The 17,215-nt window shown below is 40.5% G+C and overlaps 1 protein-coding gene across 50 annotated transcripts in view; it reads right to left on the bottom strand.

Annotated features, from left to right (window-relative positions):
• CAST (calpastatin) overlaps positions 1-17,215 on the bottom strand; it is a 112,255-nt gene that overhangs the window by 59,217 nt on the left and 35,823 nt on the right. For 17 of the 50 annotated variants that reach the window (XM_016953542.4, XM_063811417.1, XM_063811422.1 and 14 more), the window contains exon 1: positions 12,551-12,684. The exons of the other annotated variants lie outside the window; for them this stretch is intronic. The gene's annotated coding sequence lies outside the window, so the exon portion shown is untranslated. Of the gene's footprint in view, positions 1-12,550; positions 12,685-17,215 lie in introns of those variants that run through there. 50 annotated transcript variants of the gene reach the window in all.

Genomic DNA, 17,215 nt, shown 5'->3' with positions numbered 1-17,215 from the left:
CAAGTTGACTGCCCTCATATCAAATATTAAAACAAAATATATTGATTTTACAAAATGTGTAGATAGAGGCTGGATCAGGCAGGCATTCTAGGTGAGCAAAACAGCTTGCGCAAGACTTAGGGGTAGGAAAGTACCAGAGATATTCAGTCCAGAATGCAACAGGTTAGATGAAGTTGAATGCAAAAATTTAGAGAATTGGGACTATTAGGGAGAAACTGAAGATAACTACAGCTTGGCAGAGTAGGCTGTACATTCATAAAATACATTACAAGGAAACGGTTTAGTTAAAAATAAAGAGCTCTACTTGTTCTGAGGAGTGCAGAGCACATGAGCTTTGGCCTCTGATGCAACATGTGGGTAGACCTCGAAATAAACATACAAACGTTGCCTAGCAACTGTGACAATAGTCACAGCTGATCTGTGATCTAAATCCAAGCTAGAAGGATACCTGGCCATATTCTCTGAGTGTCTGATTATGAGCTCTGATACCGGACCACCCCAAGAACTTAGAAAAAAAAAATCCACATTTAAGGCATGAAGTTGAGCTTCCAGTTCTACGAGGCAACTGCTTCATTTTCATTGCTTTCCAAACTCTAGTTTTCCAGTGCTTTTTTATGGGATAATAATTTTGTAAGTAAGGAGAAGAGCTAGCCACACAGCCTAGGTCAGTCATCAAAGAATAGAAAAGCAAATTTCTTTCCTGAAGTTGTATTCGTGTCTCTAGGGATTCCAGTTGCTTCTCTTGATGCATGAAATAATTCCAAATATGTCTAATTTCTGGCTGCCTAAGATAAAGCAAAACAGGGAAGTCAGGTCCAGAAAATGCAGCCTACTTTCTGCTTCTTGTCCCTCCCCTAGAGAAGGTTTCACAGGTGAGGATTTACATAAGCCTGTGAATCAAACAATTTCTGTTAACAGGCACTACAGGAGCCATGAGGAAGACTGTACTTGACTAGCCATGTGACTTGGAGCTCTTAACCTTTCTTGCCCACCTTTTCTTTATTTGTAAAAACTGTTGGCCTTGAGAATCCTGTAGTTCTGCAATTCTAATATTATATGCTATACTTTAGTGAAGGGCATTAAATAATGTGCTTAAGGACAGATGTTCAATTGGGAAACAAAGAGGTTAAGAGCATGAGCTCTGGAGTCCCATAGACCTGAGGCCTAATTCTGGTTGCACAACTACAGGCAGGCTGCTTAATCCTTCCAAATGTGAGGTTTTTAAATTCATTTAATGGATATAAAAAAATGATACCTACTTCATAAGATAGCAGTGAGGATTAAATGAGGGTATGTATATAAAGTGCATGATTTGGTGCCTGGCACATGGTACATCAATAGACAGCAGTGATTTTTATTATTTTATGAATGCCAACAGCCTCGAAAGTTTCTTTGCTTGGCCTCAGAATGACAGAGTAATTCTGTGCTGACCACTGTGTTTTTTTTGTTTTTGTTTTTTTGGACAGAGTATTGCTCTGTCACCTAGCTGGAGTGCAGTAGCATGATCTTGGCTCACTGTAACCTCCGCCACCTGGGTTCAAGCAATTCTCCTGTCTCAGCCTCCCAAGTAGCTGGGACTACAGGTGTGCACCACCACACCCAGCTAATTTTTGTATTTTTAGTAGAGATGGGGTTTCACCATATTGGTCAGGCTGGTCTCAAACTCCTGACCTCAGGTGATCCGCCCACCTCAGCCTCCCCGAAGTGCTGAGATTACAGGTGTGAGCCACCATGCCCAGCCTGAGCAGTAATTTGAGAAATTACACATTTCACATTAATCTTGCTTATCTTCCTCAAAGAAAAGAACCTGCAACATTATTTTACATTGTGGCATTTTCTTTGGATTCAAATGCATGGTTGCTTTAGGTCCATGTTCCAGTCAAATGAAGAGGAATCTTGGTAGCAAGAGCATATACCTGTAACAACCCTGACAGATTATGAGCTTATCTAAAGCATATATGGTTATTGATGATATGATTATGGTATAAGAATGAGAAATTCTGGCCAGGCACGGTGGCTCACACCGGCAATCCCAGCTCTTCGGGAGGCCGAGGTGGGTGGATCACCAGGTCAGGAGATCGTAACCATCCTGGCTAACACAGTGAAACTCCGTCTCTACTAAAAATACAGAAAGTTAGCTGGGCATGGTGGCACGTGCCTGTAGTCCCAGCTACTCAGAAGGCTGAGACAAGAGAATCACTTGAACCCAGGAGGCAGAGGTTGCAATGAGCCAAGATTGCGCCACTGCACTCCAGCTGGGTGACAGAGCAAGCCTCCATCTCAAAAAAAAAAAAAAAAAAAAAAAAGAGAAATTCTGAGCTCTGCTGAATAATCATCCAGGAAGCCTTTCTACTTCCATAGTGCATTCATTCCTTAGGTGTAAACTGAACAGAGAGCAAGAAAAACATGAGAACTTTTATGTGCACTTATGCTGCAAAACCAACTGCAAGCCTCAATCTCCACAGAAATGAGAGACTCAAAATGTCTCTAACACAAAGTAGGGAGGAACATATGAGGATATCTTAAGACAGAGCCAAACATGAGGACTGAGAGATGGGCCTGGCAGCCCACCTTTCAATGAAGAATATTCTTAATTAAAAAGCCAATGTCATGAGAACTGTAACAAGGTTCTTTTATCCAAGCTGATTGTCAAATAACCAACATGAAAATGGGGAGTGAAATAAAACGTTATTCTGGAAACCACCTAAGAAGAACAAATTCACAAATGTATACTGACAGCAAGTTTAATTTTGCAAATATTAAAGAGGCAGTGTTTTATCAATCTTTGCAAATATTAAAGAGACGGTTGCTGGGCACAGTGGCTCACGCCTATAATCCCAGCACTTTGGGAGGCTCAGGTGGGAGGACTGCTTGAGCCCAGGAGTTAGAGACCAGCCTGGGCAGCATAGTGAGACCCCATCTCTACAAAAGAATCAAATTAGCCAAGTGTAGCACACACCTGTGGTCCCAGGCCCTCAGGAGGCTGAGATGGGAAGACCACTTGAGCCTGGACATCAAGGCTGCAGTGGCCCGTGATTGCACCACTGCACTCCAGCCCAAGTGACAGAGCAAGACCCCAAGACCCTGTTTCAAAAAAGAAAAGAAAAGAAAAGAAAAAAAGTTGTGTCATGGTTAGAAGAATGGCTTTGGAGCCAGGCCACTTGAATTTGAATCTCAGCTCTGCTAAATTGTGTGACCTTGAGCAAATTTCTAAACTGCTCTGTGCCTGTTTCAGATAATGATACATTCCACTGCATTACATTCCACCTTCCCATCAGATAAAAATTCAGTGGAATAGATAGAACACATTTTAAAGTAGGATTCATTTGAATTTGAAACTGCTGTAAATATATGAGCACTGCTGCTTATATTTCAATCTAAGCAAAAGTTTCCTATAGGGTAAGGGTGTCCTATTTCGTATAGGATAAGGGTGTTTTCAGTTATGTGCTATTTAATTTTACTATTAACAATTTTCGCCATATTCCAAAATGGCTAATTTATTCCTTCTCTACTGCCCATATCAAATGTCCAAAGAAACTGCCAACTAAACTATTATCTCCTAATCCTAATCAGTGTACAATACTCTCTTTCAGACAAGTGGGAAACCTCACCCATCAGAATTTCAGCAGTACTAAGATACTGCATATAAGAAAAGAGCACAATATTGATTTCCAGTGTTTAAGTTTAGAAACAAATTCCCCTCTCAGTTATTTAAACTACTTAGATACAAACCACTGAACGGAGGATTTCGTAAGACTAGTCTGCTGAAAAGAATTTTAGAATCAAATAGAATCTTGCTATTTGTAGTGACCTAGGGTAAGTTATTTGAACTCTCTTGGCCCTCAGTCTCCTCATTTATAAAACTGTCAATACCTCCTTACCTAGTTGTAAAATATGCAACTCTTACGAGGAATAAATGAAATCTTATGTAAATCACTTAGCACAGTAGTTGTCCAATAAATTAATAAATGTTAAATTTATTCGTTTCTATTTATTTTCAAAATCTACATCCTGTAGAGTTTCTCTAAACTATATACATGCTGCTAGACTGAATCCTGCCCCCAGAGCACTCCAGAATTTTTTTCAGATTATCAGCAATAGCTAGAATGTTCTTAGTTAACTTTTTCTTTGTTTTATATTGGTTGTCTTCCCAAGTTGAATGGTACCCAAATTTTCAGTTCATTGACCTATATATAGTAGGATATGGAGAAGTTACACATACATTGAGAAAATATGGTTTACTACTACTTCAACTGGAAATCAAGTGGTATTTCACAAAGATTTTAATTGCAAATATGGAGATCAGTGTAGATCACATTTAATCTTTGGAAACCTGTGAACAGGTATAAAAATATGATTGTCAGAAGGGCTGGAGAAGAAAACAATTCTAATTTTCTGGGCTAAGAATCCAGGCCTGCCACAATAACACTGTGAGAATAATTCAGCACACAATACTGCAATAATTAAAAGATTATTGAAACCAACAGAAGGCTCAAACTCAACAGCCAAGAGAGATTAACCCTCCATTTTTAAACTCTGAATATTCAGCAGAGGACAGACTTTTTTTTTTTTCTAAGTGATGTGGACCCATTAGGGCTAAAATCCCAAGTAAATATAATTAACTAATTGATTAAAAACTCAAGGTTAGAGTAAGATATCATGTGGAAGATATTTAGTTTTATAATATTGCTGGGGGAAAACAGGATCTCTAATTCTAATCATTGAAACTATATGTAGAATAGGCAGGAATTCATAACTATTTAAATATTTTAGGCTAAAAATGTTCATAATTATTGCTGGCAATGAATGTAATGTCAAGCCACTGGGCAATGTAACTGGCCAAGCATTAACACTGTAGCTCAGTGGTTCTTGACATAACGGGTAGAAATGGTCCTGGAAGAGAATTATTTATAGGCAGTAGTTAGAACAGTGGGAGAGGAAGGGGGACAATAGACACTTAGAAACATACAAAGGAAAAAGGGCAAGAAGAAGAGGGAAGGAGGTCTGTGGCCTAAAAAGCTGTAAGCCTCTCACGTAATTCTAAAATTCCCAGACATGGAGAATCACTTTTAGGTAATTTAAAACAAGATGGCTTTGTAGTGGCTCAGTGAAAGGACCACCATTTTCTACCGTCTATTGCTGTACATTAGTGCTCTATTCCTGGTGACAATCTCTGTCTCTTCACACTTACATTTGGTTAAAAGAAAGGATCACATAAGATATTAGGATAAATTTGCAAAATGACTCTTCAAAATTACCTTCCAGCCAGCTTAAAATAAGATTTTTGATGCTAATATTGCTAGCCTAGGTTACTGAAGAACCTAAATGTTCCCTAAAAAGACTGGGACAAAGGCATACATGCTTGCCCTGAAGTATCTCAATAATACTTGTCCTCTTTAGTCTTATGTCCCTAAACCCCAGGAACACTTGATACTCGTGACTTTCTCTATAGCCCGCATCCTTTCTTGCACCACGAGGAAATAGTAGTATGTTGTAGACATCATCGATCCCAATATTGCTATCATTTTATAGGTAGATATTCTGGAACTAATATTGGGGAACCCCTAATGCTGCACACATTATACACCAAGTATACAGCTCAGCTGCCAGGATTTTTTTAAAACAGGATGCAATTTTCAAATGGTCAAGTAATTAAATTTTCAGAAAATAATATATGTCTATTTCTGTAGAACAGGAGTCTAAAAAGCAAATGAAAACATGTGTAGAGTGATATGAATATCATCAGATCATTACGAAGATCAGGCCAGTATGAATATCATAAGGCCAGTATGATGATAAGATAAGCATGTGACAAACTAGCACATGTATTCCCCAACTTAAAGGCTTTCAAACATTTTAAACACATTGTTCAGGTCTAACAAAATTAGTCTGTGTTCTAATAAAAGAACTCCCTTTTGCTCCAGACATGAGAATACTGAATAAAATTTAACATAAAAAATAAAATAGATAGGTAAGCTTTAAAGAAGAGAAATTCCCAAGTAACCTAAAGGGGAGGGAATTCTAAGTCCTCTGGTGAGCAAGGCTGAGACAGAATGACTCACGGGGATATCAGAAACAGATATAACAGCTGGGAACTAGGAATTGAATTCTCTAAATGAGAAAGGAATCTTGGCTATAGGCCCTGTGCTGAGTTACTAGCTTAAAACCAGAAGCTACTCAGAACTGATCATCCACAAACATAAGCCTTGACAACTGCCCACCTGTCCAGAACAATGGCAAGGAAGCTCTCTTTCTGGCTGGAGCCATGAGTGTAAAAATGCATACGCATGAGAAAAATAAATTCCAAACTTGTGCCATTGGGCACTCAAGGACCAAATTTATTTCTGTAGAGTGGAAGCACCAAGCCAAGATATTAACGCTGTTGAAATCTGAATGACCACAGGCAGCAACGTACTAAAAACCACTTGGTAAAGGCAGATCTGCAACATAGGGGAAAAAGGACTCTCATGGAAAACAATCTTCATTGAAGGTGAATTTCAAGCCACATTTTCCCAACCTAATCAGGAAGTAAAATAGCATGTGGGAGAGTCATTGTTACAAATATGGGAGAAATTTTACTTCAAGAATTAAAGACAGGCTGGGCGCAGCAGCTCACACCTGTAATCCCAGAACTTGTCTATCCTCTTTTGCACCTCGGGTTGAGTAGTGAAGAAAGAAATAGAGGTGAAGAAGGAAGCTGAGGCAGGTGAATCAGTTGAGCCCAGGAATTCAAGACCAGCCTGGGAAACATGATGAAACCCTGTCTCTACCAAAAATACAAAAATGAGCCAGGCATGGTGGCTCTCACCTGTGGTCCTAGCTACTTGGGAGGCTGAGGTAGGAGGATCACCTGATCCCAGGGGGTCAAGGCTGCAGTGAGCTGTGATTGTGCCACTGCACTCCAGCCTGAGTGACAGGGCAAGACCCTGTCTCAAAGAAAAAAGTAACTAAAACAATAGAAAAATCTGAAGGGGACTTTTAAAAAATTTTAAAAATCAAAGACACAAAAGAAAAAATAAAAACCCCAAATCAAAAATAGGTGAAAATATAAACTACACATAACTTCATAGAGACTTAAGCGACTGGAAGATAGATCTGAGGCCATTAATCACAATGCAGCACAGAAAAATAAAGAGATGGAACATATGAAAGAGAAGAACCCTGAAAAATAAAAATGCTGGTTACCAGTTTCAGTTCCCTGATGCAGACTCACCTCTCTAAACCTGACACATCTTTTAAAATAAAATGCTATAAAATACTGCATGTCTAAAAGCATATGAGGCACTGTTTTAAACATATTGTTAGCATGAGAATATTTATATTCAGGGACTCTGATGATTATCAGCCATAGTAATGGAGTCATATAAAAGGGTTTCATTTTCCCTATCGGATATAAACACAATTTCCTACATTCACAATAAGGAAAAAGCACATGTAACTGAAAAATGTATAAGTGATTCTATTCCCTGCTACCTTCCCTGGCCACTCTGTTAGTATAGTTAATAAGGAAACAGTATGTGCAGGAGGCTAAGCTCCTGATTTCTTGGTGGGAACAGCACTCATAGCTCACACTTTCCCCAACAACTCTATCCTAGGCAACTCTGGAGGCCCTGAGGTGTGGTCTAGGTCTTTGACTCTTAAGTCACTGGTATGGGGGACCTCAGTCCATTATAGAGTTCAGGGAGAATACTTGCATACTAAGCACTTTAATCTGTTATGGCAACTTTGAGTGAAATATCAGTGGTCCATGACCTTGCTCAGGCTCCAAACGTGGGCCGTGAACATCAGTTGGTTTAGTTCATTAGAGACCTTCCCCGTGAAGGTCGATTGGATCATGAGGTCAAGAGATCGAGACCATCCTGACCAACATGGCAAAACCCCGTCTCTACTAAAAATACAAAATTTAGCCAGAAGTGGTGGCACGTGCCTGTAGTCCCAGCAACTCAGGAAGCTAAGGCAGGAGAATTGCTTGAACCCAGGAGGTGGAGGCTGCAGTGAGCCGAGATTGTGCCACTGCACTCCAGCCCGGGCAACAGAGCGAGACTCTGTCTCAAAAAAAAAAAAAGGTTAACTAAAGTTAACACATTCAATAAAAGCAGACCCAAAATCCTTTTTTCTAACATATAAAATATCTTCCTCAAATAAAGTTAAATGTTAGTTTTTTAAAAAACAGAGTGTTGTAAAGGGATCTGTAGGAAAACAAATGGCAACAAAACAGACCAAGCAACAACTTTGAAACCAAGGTGTGCTAACCATTCCTGTGAGAGGAACCAGGGAAAACGACAAAAGGTGAGTAAACTGGGTGTGAAGTTTTCCTCCTCTAGCTAAGGAGATGTATTTACCAGGTGGCAGCTGCCAAATATGAAATTAGAAACTAGACTGAGAAAAATGAATCATTAGAAAGAATTCAGGGGCAGGTTATTCTGATTGTTGATGAACTTGTCTTTGCACTTTTGCACCTCGGGTTGAGTGGTGAAGAAAGAAACAAATATGAGCAGCAGAAACGTAACCCTCAGAGCTTGCCTGGGGGACTGACAACACACACCCAATCAGCTGTGGCGGCTCCAGTTAAACTGCGTAGAGCCCCAGGACAAAATTTAGATGTTACTGACACCTGATGGAAATCCAGTCTGTCTACAAGGGAAGAGTAGCGAGAACATCTTATCAGAATGTCCTAGAATTAACCAGAACTCTCAGTTCCACAAAACAGCACATGCAAAGGTGTGCAACAGAAACTGGAGTGTCTCAGGGGAAAGCACGGGAAGAAGAGATTAAGAAAATAATGCATCAGGCAAGCCAATGACTGGGAGGCTGGATGTATTTCACACTTATAAGCAGTCCTGCCTTTAACTGACTGTGCTCCACCAGAATAACGTCTCAGTCATTAGGATCTGCAGCTGTTGCCATTTTCTGCTTTAGCCTTGCCTCCTGGTTGCAGATTTCCTTTAAAGAAATCATATTTCTACTGTATATTCCCAGAAAAACAGGCTCCCAAGCTTAACCTCAACCCTCTTCCTTTAACCTTTCACTCCGCTTTTACAGCATCATGACAGCAGTGCCATTTAACACTTTTCACATTGCTCTTTATATTTGTTATATGGGCCATACCTCTGTATGCCTAGCATCACGTCTGGCCAATTGCAGAAACTCCAGGGAAAAAATAAAGAAAGAAAAAAGGGTTCCTTGCTCATATATTTTTTGATTATCCACTCTATAATCTTTAGCTAAAGCACAAAGAGATATTAAACTTCAAAAACTCTACTTGTAAATCCTAGAGAATAAAAATGAATTTTTTAAATCATTTCTACCTAACCAGGAATAATCTATATTAATGTAACAGCATCTTAGGGCTCTATTCATATTAAGATAAAACTAATCTTTTTTCCAATCCAATAAATATTGAGCAATTACTATGTGGAAGACATGAAGTAGATGCTATAGGGGATTCTGTCTTTAAGAGGCTCATGGTATAGTAAAAGTCTGCATTCTGAGAGAGGAAATCACTGCAGCAAAATGAGAATTTAGTGTGTGATAACTTTTCATGCACTGAAGCTCATTCTTTGAAAAGTGTTCATGGCAAGCTGTTAAATATGTCCTGAAAAACAATACAGTATGGCAGTTTTTATTTTCTTAATCTGTAAAACGAGCATAACAGGAGTTTCTACCTCATAGCTACATTATCATCACAGGACATAAGGGCTCCGTATGTGCTTAGAATATAGTGTTTTCAGTAAATGTAGCTGTTACTATTAATGTGTTATAGCCACATTAGAACTATTATTAGAACTATTAATATAAATATTAATATTAGAACTATTAATACTATGTTCTAATACAGATTATGCTCATCTATTCTTTTACTAGAACCTATTACAGTCACCTTCTAATAATCTATCATTATTGCTTAGGGTAGACAATAGAGTACTATAGCACATGGGTCCAACAATGTCATCTTGCTAACGGTATGACTGATTACACAGTTTCTGCCCAAATCGCAATGTTCAAATAAACAGATTTGTCCAGAAGCCATCAAGTCTTAGGAGATGTAAAGTGGCCTTAAAAATTGGAAATCATGTGACTAATTATTTTTATGGCTTTCCATCAAAATGGTATGGCTCAATTCTTTTTTTTTTTCTTTTTTTTCTTTATATATATATATTTTTGACATAGAGTCTCATCGCTTGTCAGGCTGGAGTGCAGCAGCACAATCACAGCTCACTACAATTTAACCTCCCAGGCTCAACTGATCCTTCCACCTTAGCCTCCCAAGTAGCTGGGGCCACATAGGTGCACGCCACCATGCCCTAATTTTTAAATTTTTTGTAGAGACAGGGTCTTGCTATGTTGCTCAGGCTGGTCTCAAACTCCTGGCCTCAAGCGATCCTCCCTCCTTGGCCTTCTAAAGTGCTGGGATTACAGGCATGAGCCACCGTCCCTAGCCCTTTTTAATATCTTTTATTCAATTTAAAAAAATTGGAAGTAGTACCCAACCAAAGTTCATTTAAATGCATGAAAGTGCTTTCGGTCACGCTCTGACATTCAGTGCGAGCAAAGAGCTCTATCTAATTCAGAATTGTCACCCAAAATGCCAAGACTATGCCTTTTGAGAAACATTAAGATGACATTTTTAAGTCAAGAGCGTCCATAGAGAAAAAATTAAATGCAATGTTCATGAAGACCTCCTGTAATTTTCTAGTATGCAGATTGCTAATTCTATGTATCAGAAAAACTATGCGATATGTTCTTATGAGGTTAGACACACCAATGCTAAAACAGATATCCCAGATTCGTATGATCTCCAAATTGAGGGAATTATAAGGTATAATGAAAGAGGAGATACAAAGATATATATGAACATAGAAGAATATGGGTTATGGAGTTTTTATTTGAATAGGACTAATTAAGACAGTTCATATTTTGAGAAAAAGTAAATGTTTCCACCTAAGAAGTAGTGATCACTTAAAGTTAACTGTGATTATAAACAATGAATAGAAACATAAATACTCAGCTGATTTTCAGAAGTTATTCAAATTAAAAGAAAATGCTTTCTTTTTCTTTTTGGTTTCATTCTTTCAAACTGTTACTTTACGTACTATCTTTTATGTTTTCATTGCAGGACAGATGTTATACTTAGTCAATTCTGCCAGAGAATAATCAAGGAACCAAAACTCCCCACTAATTCTATATAATCAACTACTCTCTGGCATTCGGACTCTTCTTTCAAAGCATCTGAACTGAACCACAGCCAATATTTATACTTGAATGTGCTGCTTCATAAACACTGTTTCACAGTCTACAAAGCATGCTGATTCGTAATAGACACCAGGAGTCCTTGCTGCACACACACGGGATCCCTAGTCAGCCTCATTGCTATAAGTGGCTTATTCCTTCTCCATCAGTCTACAGGTGTGGCCTTTCCTTGTTCAGCAAGATTTTGCTAAATTTCACTACTTCATTTTAATCCTATACTGCCTCCTAGAACCCAAGCAGCACACCCTCCCCACCATATTCCCAACAACTCAATATTCCTTTTAGATACTGAAAAATCAGTGCACAAAAGTCGAATTCATTCATCAGAAAGAAGCAATCTATATTAATATAAACTCTAGTGCTGATTAGGAAATAGACTTTCCCCTTTTGAACAGTAGATGCCACTCCTTGTTGAGCTTCCCTGCAATGCAGAGGTTTTTCCTCTGAAAAACATGTGAAACAGCAGGAACTTTCCAGAGCTGCTGATTAAGCATTTCTGTCATTCTGATGCATAGGTGGTTTCCTAGAAAACTAGAGAGGCCCCAAAGTCCCGATCCTTAGGGAAGCTGTCTAAACTCTCTGCCTCATTTTCTGAAGCTGTACAATGGGAATAAAGAACTTCCCCCTGCCTGTGTGTAAGTGGAGAATGCCGGGTCCCTAACCATACAGAAGAGAAAGTTAAATCTCTGTGAAAACACTTTGTATTCTTAAAAGATAGACACAAAGTAACCCTCAGTGATGTTATTCTACAACCGTCTCAGGTTGTGTAAAGGAAATGGAACCGAAACAGGTTACAACACTTGCCACGCCACACCCAGCATGTATCAGGTACGCAGAAAGGTCAGAGTGAGCTCACGCTCTAAAACGGAGGTCATCACAGGGTGGCGGCAGGGCTGGGGAGGAGGAGGTCTATTTCCAACCCTAGAGAGAAAGGTGCCAAACCAAACTGACATAGCTGCTGCTTTCCTTCTTTTGGGCCACTTGTCTCGGGCCACTTGTACCGGGCCACACAAATTCCTTGTTTTGTAACCCTACGCGTCCGGTCACCAGATACATTTCCCGGCGGAAGGGGCAGTAACAGTGTTACCGACAAGGAGGAGGAGTCGCCAAGAAACACAGTTAAACTCAGAACGCACGGTATCGCCAGGGTCGCGATAGTAGGAAAAGCGCACGTCCCGAGCCTGGGGAGTCCGCTGCAGGGACCAGGCCCCGGACACGCAGGGCCGGTAGCCGGGGGCACAGGCCGCTAGACCCGGGAGCACGCGCGGCCTGGAGCAAAGCGGCGGAAGACAGTACTCACTCTGCGTGGACACCGGACCCCGCAGTCCTCGGCTTGGTTTTCAGGAGGTCTGCATTCCTAGCTGGGCTCGGCTCCCGCGGTTTCCGCTTGGAGCTCCAGCCCAGCTCTCTGAGTGCGACGGGGCGGGGCGGTCCCGGGAAGGCGACGCAGGATGCTCCCCGCCTCCCTGCCCGGCGGCCCCGCCCCGGGAGCCCGGGATGCGTGGGGAGGGAGGTCCCGCTCCGTGGACTCGTCATGCGCCTGGCATCTGGAGACTGGCTCACTCAATAACGCAGCCTGTGATGCGGACCACGTGCTGTGTGGGCTGCGCACCGCCGGCTGATGACAGGTTACCGCTCCCTCGGCTGTCACCCTGTGACTACCAGAATAAGGCAACGACGGTGGGTGCACTTCGCAAATATGCTCCCCCGAAGACCTCTTTTGAAACTATAAAGTGGATTAGTAATGACTACAACCAGGGATTTGCAAATGCAGTTAAAACTGTGTAATGGATTTCTTTAAAGAGTAGTTTAACAGTAAGAATTCTACCGGATTACTTTATATTATAGTATATTACAAACTTCAAAATTAGAATAGATTTGAAGCTATTGAATACAATATAAATTCATGAGTCTATACTGCTGTAAATAAATGAATGAATAAATAGAGGGGTTAAGCCACTCTTTCATATAGAAGGCCAACTAATAAATATTGAATGATAAGAGTTAGAGAAAATAATTATTAAAAATTTTAAAATAAATGAAAAGCCGTACACCAACCACATTAAAGGCTCTGAACCCTGAACTTGGGGTGTGAGTGAAGGAGGTAGTGTTGGTCACTGTTTGAGGAACACAGACCTCAGGACAGGTTGGACAGTGCTGTGTCGAGTCATGACAAATGATGGCCAGTGGCATGAAAAAGGTGAACTCATCCATACAGCTTTGTACCCCACCAGGCAGCCAAGGCAGTTAGGGCCCTCTGATGTCCCTTTCAAGGTACTCTTCACAGCTACCTTATTTTTTTTGTCTTTTATTTCTGTCAAAAATCTAGTGAAATAAGAGCCCTTCCAACTTTAAGATTCTAACATTTCCAGAGCAGAAGACCCTGTCCTTATAATTTTTTTTTTTTTTTTTTGAGATGGGATTCTCGCTATGTGGCCCAGGCTGGAGTGCAGTCACGTGATCTCAGCTCACTGCAACCTCCACCTCCCAGGTTCAAGCAATACTCCTGCCTCAGCTTCCCGAGTAGCTGCGATTACAGGCATGCACCACCACACCTAGCTAATTTTTGTATTTTTAGTAGAGACAGGGTTTCACCATGTTGGCCAGGCTGGTCTCGAACTCCTGACCTGAAGTGATCCACCCACCTCAGCCTCCCAAAGTGCTGGGATTACAGGCATGAGCCATGCACCCGGACTTAGAATTCTTCTTGATATATAGCTTATATATCCCTTTTTGTTGTTGTTGTTAATCATTAGTATTGTCATTCCTTTTTAAAAATAGACTAAAAGCTCATCTAGGTTTCACTGACATTAATTTCTCCTGTGACAAAAACAGCACAGGGTGACTAATTTGGGCCACACCCCATAGGGATGGGCCCTGGGCCCCACAGCTTCCAGAATTAGGCAGCTCAATGATGCCTATCTCTGAATGTATTTCTGGGCTCCTGATGAGTACAGATGAGTAATCACATGGTTATAAAACAAATTTTCCGGCCAGGTATGGTGGCTCACGCCTGTAATCCCACCACTTTGGGAGGCCGAGGCAAGTGGATCACCTGAGCTCAGGAGTTCCAGACCAGCCTGGGCAACGTGGTGAAACCCTGTCTCTACTAAAAATACAAACATTAGCTGTGTGCGGTGGTGCTTGCCTGTAATCCCAGCTACTCGGGAGGCTTCAGGCAGGATTATCGCTTGAACCTGGAAGGTGGAGGTTGCAGTGAGCTGAGATCACACCACTGCACTCCTGCCTGGGCAATAGTGAGACCCTGTCTCAAAAAAAAAAATTTTTTTTTCGCAAGATTCTTCTGCTGTAAGTCAGGTGGAAAAAGGCTCCTTTCCTTAGAGTGAAGGCAAACAATGTAGTTCCACTGCTGTGCTGTGGCCATCACAATCCCTGAGGGTGTCCTTCCTGCCAGTGTGGTTCTCAAATCATCTGCATCTGAAACTCCTGGGAATGCCTATTAAATATATGAAATCCTGGGCTCTTCCCCCACCCCGGCGAATCAGAATTTCTTGGCTTCAAATCTGAGAATCTGCATTTTAATCAGATTCTCCAGTTGATGTTTAGGTTATGGGTAGCCTAAACTACCCACATTCTGCACTATTCAGTCTCCTGGCTACTCAAAATGTGGTTGCCAAAGCAGCAGCAGCACATCCACTGGAAGCTTGTTAGAAAAGCAGAATCTCAGCCTCATCCCGGACTTCCTAAATCAGAATCTTCATTTTAACAAAACCCACACTGACTCATTATGTACATTAAAAGGTGAGAATTACTGCTCTGGATCTTATTTCTCAAGCCCTGGTTATTATTTGTACATTACTTATATAATATTTTTTAACCTGCCATAGATATATTATGTTTACTTAATTTAAAAGAAGTAGATTTACTTTAACCTTAAATTCAGCCTCACTATAAATGAAAATAGCCATGGGATTAGGAGTTGATGTGCTAGTTTACTTTTTATAGCACATTAAAATATAAGCATAATTATTAAAATAAAAACGCTTTATTGTCTAACACACAGTCATCTCACAAACCACACGTGGTAGGAGGGTACTGTGGGCTGATGCTGGCACTGAATGTCAGCATACCCTCCACAGTACCTGAAGAGTTAACCCAAACCCTCACTCCTATTACAGATGAGAAAAGAACGAACCTGGGAAGAGAGCTGTGTTGCCAAAGTCAGCACAGCTATTTATGGCAGACTCAGGACCCAAATCACAAAAGTATTTCTCTGATAGGTGCTTATTCCTTCATAGATCTCCTCCTGTCTAGGCTGGGAGGAAAGTTGTTTGCGCTTTCTTCTGTTTGAAAGGCCTAATGTTGCTGAATAACCTGTCATCTGTAGTTTTCCTATTCAATTAGGTAATTCTCCTGTTTTCCTTTGTCATGGATATCTGTCATTCAGCAGGAGGCCACATATTTGAAAAACCTCACCACATATTGATAATTTCCCGCCTTATCAGTCCATGCCTTCCCAAAGTAGGATCCAGAAGACTCACACCCCCAGATTCCCTTGGAGCAGGGTGAAGGCATGTGATTTACACTGGCCAATCAGATGTGCCAAACAAGAATGAGCTGGGAGGTGAGCAACGTGTGCAGGCTGCTGCCCACCAGGAAATCCATGTTATAATAGGGATTTTGAGTCTTCTGCATTGTCAGTGGCAGAGTTCTGGCACCCAGTCCTACATGTGACAGGAGCTGAGCTGTGGTGGCAGCAGGAGAAAGCCTCATAGTGTTACTGTGCATTAGTACTGCTGTAAGGCTTTAGATTTCTTCTGCTGTACTCTCCTGGATTTCTCTACCAGCTACCCTGTTCCTTAAGAAATTCCTTTTTGGCTTAGTCAGAGTGGGTTCTAATTGGAACTAACAACTTCAACCAGTACATCTTCTTAATAGCATGGTCTTCTACAGAGACATTCCTAATGCAATTTGAACCTCGGTTTCCTCACCTGAACAGTCAGGTTGGTGAAACAGAAGTTGTCTGACAAGTCTTCCAGAAATAAAATTGCATGACTGGTTATGGATCACAACTATTTTCATATAGGCTTTAGTAAAAGTCCGTATAATTTCCGCAGCCTCATCTTCACTACTGATTTACCAAAAATTAAATTTTAAGAACTAAATATTTTATACTAATTATTTTGAATTAGAAAAATTTACATCACTTAAGAGCATTAGATCTTTGAAACCCAAAACTGCATAGCAGAAGGGATATTATTTGAGGGCCCAATTCCTCATTTTGTAAGCATTCTCATAAAACAATTCTACAATATATAGAAACCATTCTCTAATACATAGCTTACACATATGCTTCAAATTAAGTACTTAATTTTTAAAACTTTAAAGTTTTCTTAATAATTGTAAAATTATCACTTATTTTGAATTTCAAATTAACTATTTCCAGAATCAAGAAAACTAGCACTAGTTCTCACTTCCAATTCTATCTACCACTCTGTCACGCCTTTTCAGAATGTGTTGAGAGAATATTATTTTGCCTGTGTGTGTCATGATAACTGTGTAATAAAAGGCTTCAAGTTATGCTATTACCCCCAGCTTTTCTAAATGATGCATGGGTATGTAATTCCTTAAGGGATAATGCTATGAGTTACAACCATTCCAATCTGGCATCAAAAGAAGAAATAAGCAATTACGTTTGTTCAACACCTTATAAAAGTAAAAAATATGAGAACGGAAGGGGTGAAGAATCAAACCCTGGAGAACTCACATTCAGGAAACTGGCAAAGGAAAGTGAGTCAGAAAAGCATGGTGAGAAAGAGAAACAGGAGACATAAGAATGGAAATGGGAGAGGATGGTGTTTTTAAAGCCAAAAAAAGAATTTCAAGTTTGCTGTTAAATACTAAAGCAATAAACATATAGCTAAATCATCTCCACTTCCCAGTTACGCCCTGCCCCTCCCAGCTCTTAAGACAGACCAGGGTTTGTGGGGAGATGTTCAAATTC

The sequence above is a fragment of the Pan troglodytes genome, chromosome 4 (genome assembly GCF_028858775.2).
Source record: "Pan troglodytes isolate AG18354 chromosome 4, NHGRI_mPanTro3-v2.0_pri, whole genome shotgun sequence".
NCBI classification, from domain to species: domain Eukaryota; kingdom Metazoa; phylum Chordata; class Mammalia; order Primates; family Hominidae; genus Pan; species Pan troglodytes.
This window is presented reverse-complemented; position numbering and strand designations above follow the sequence as displayed.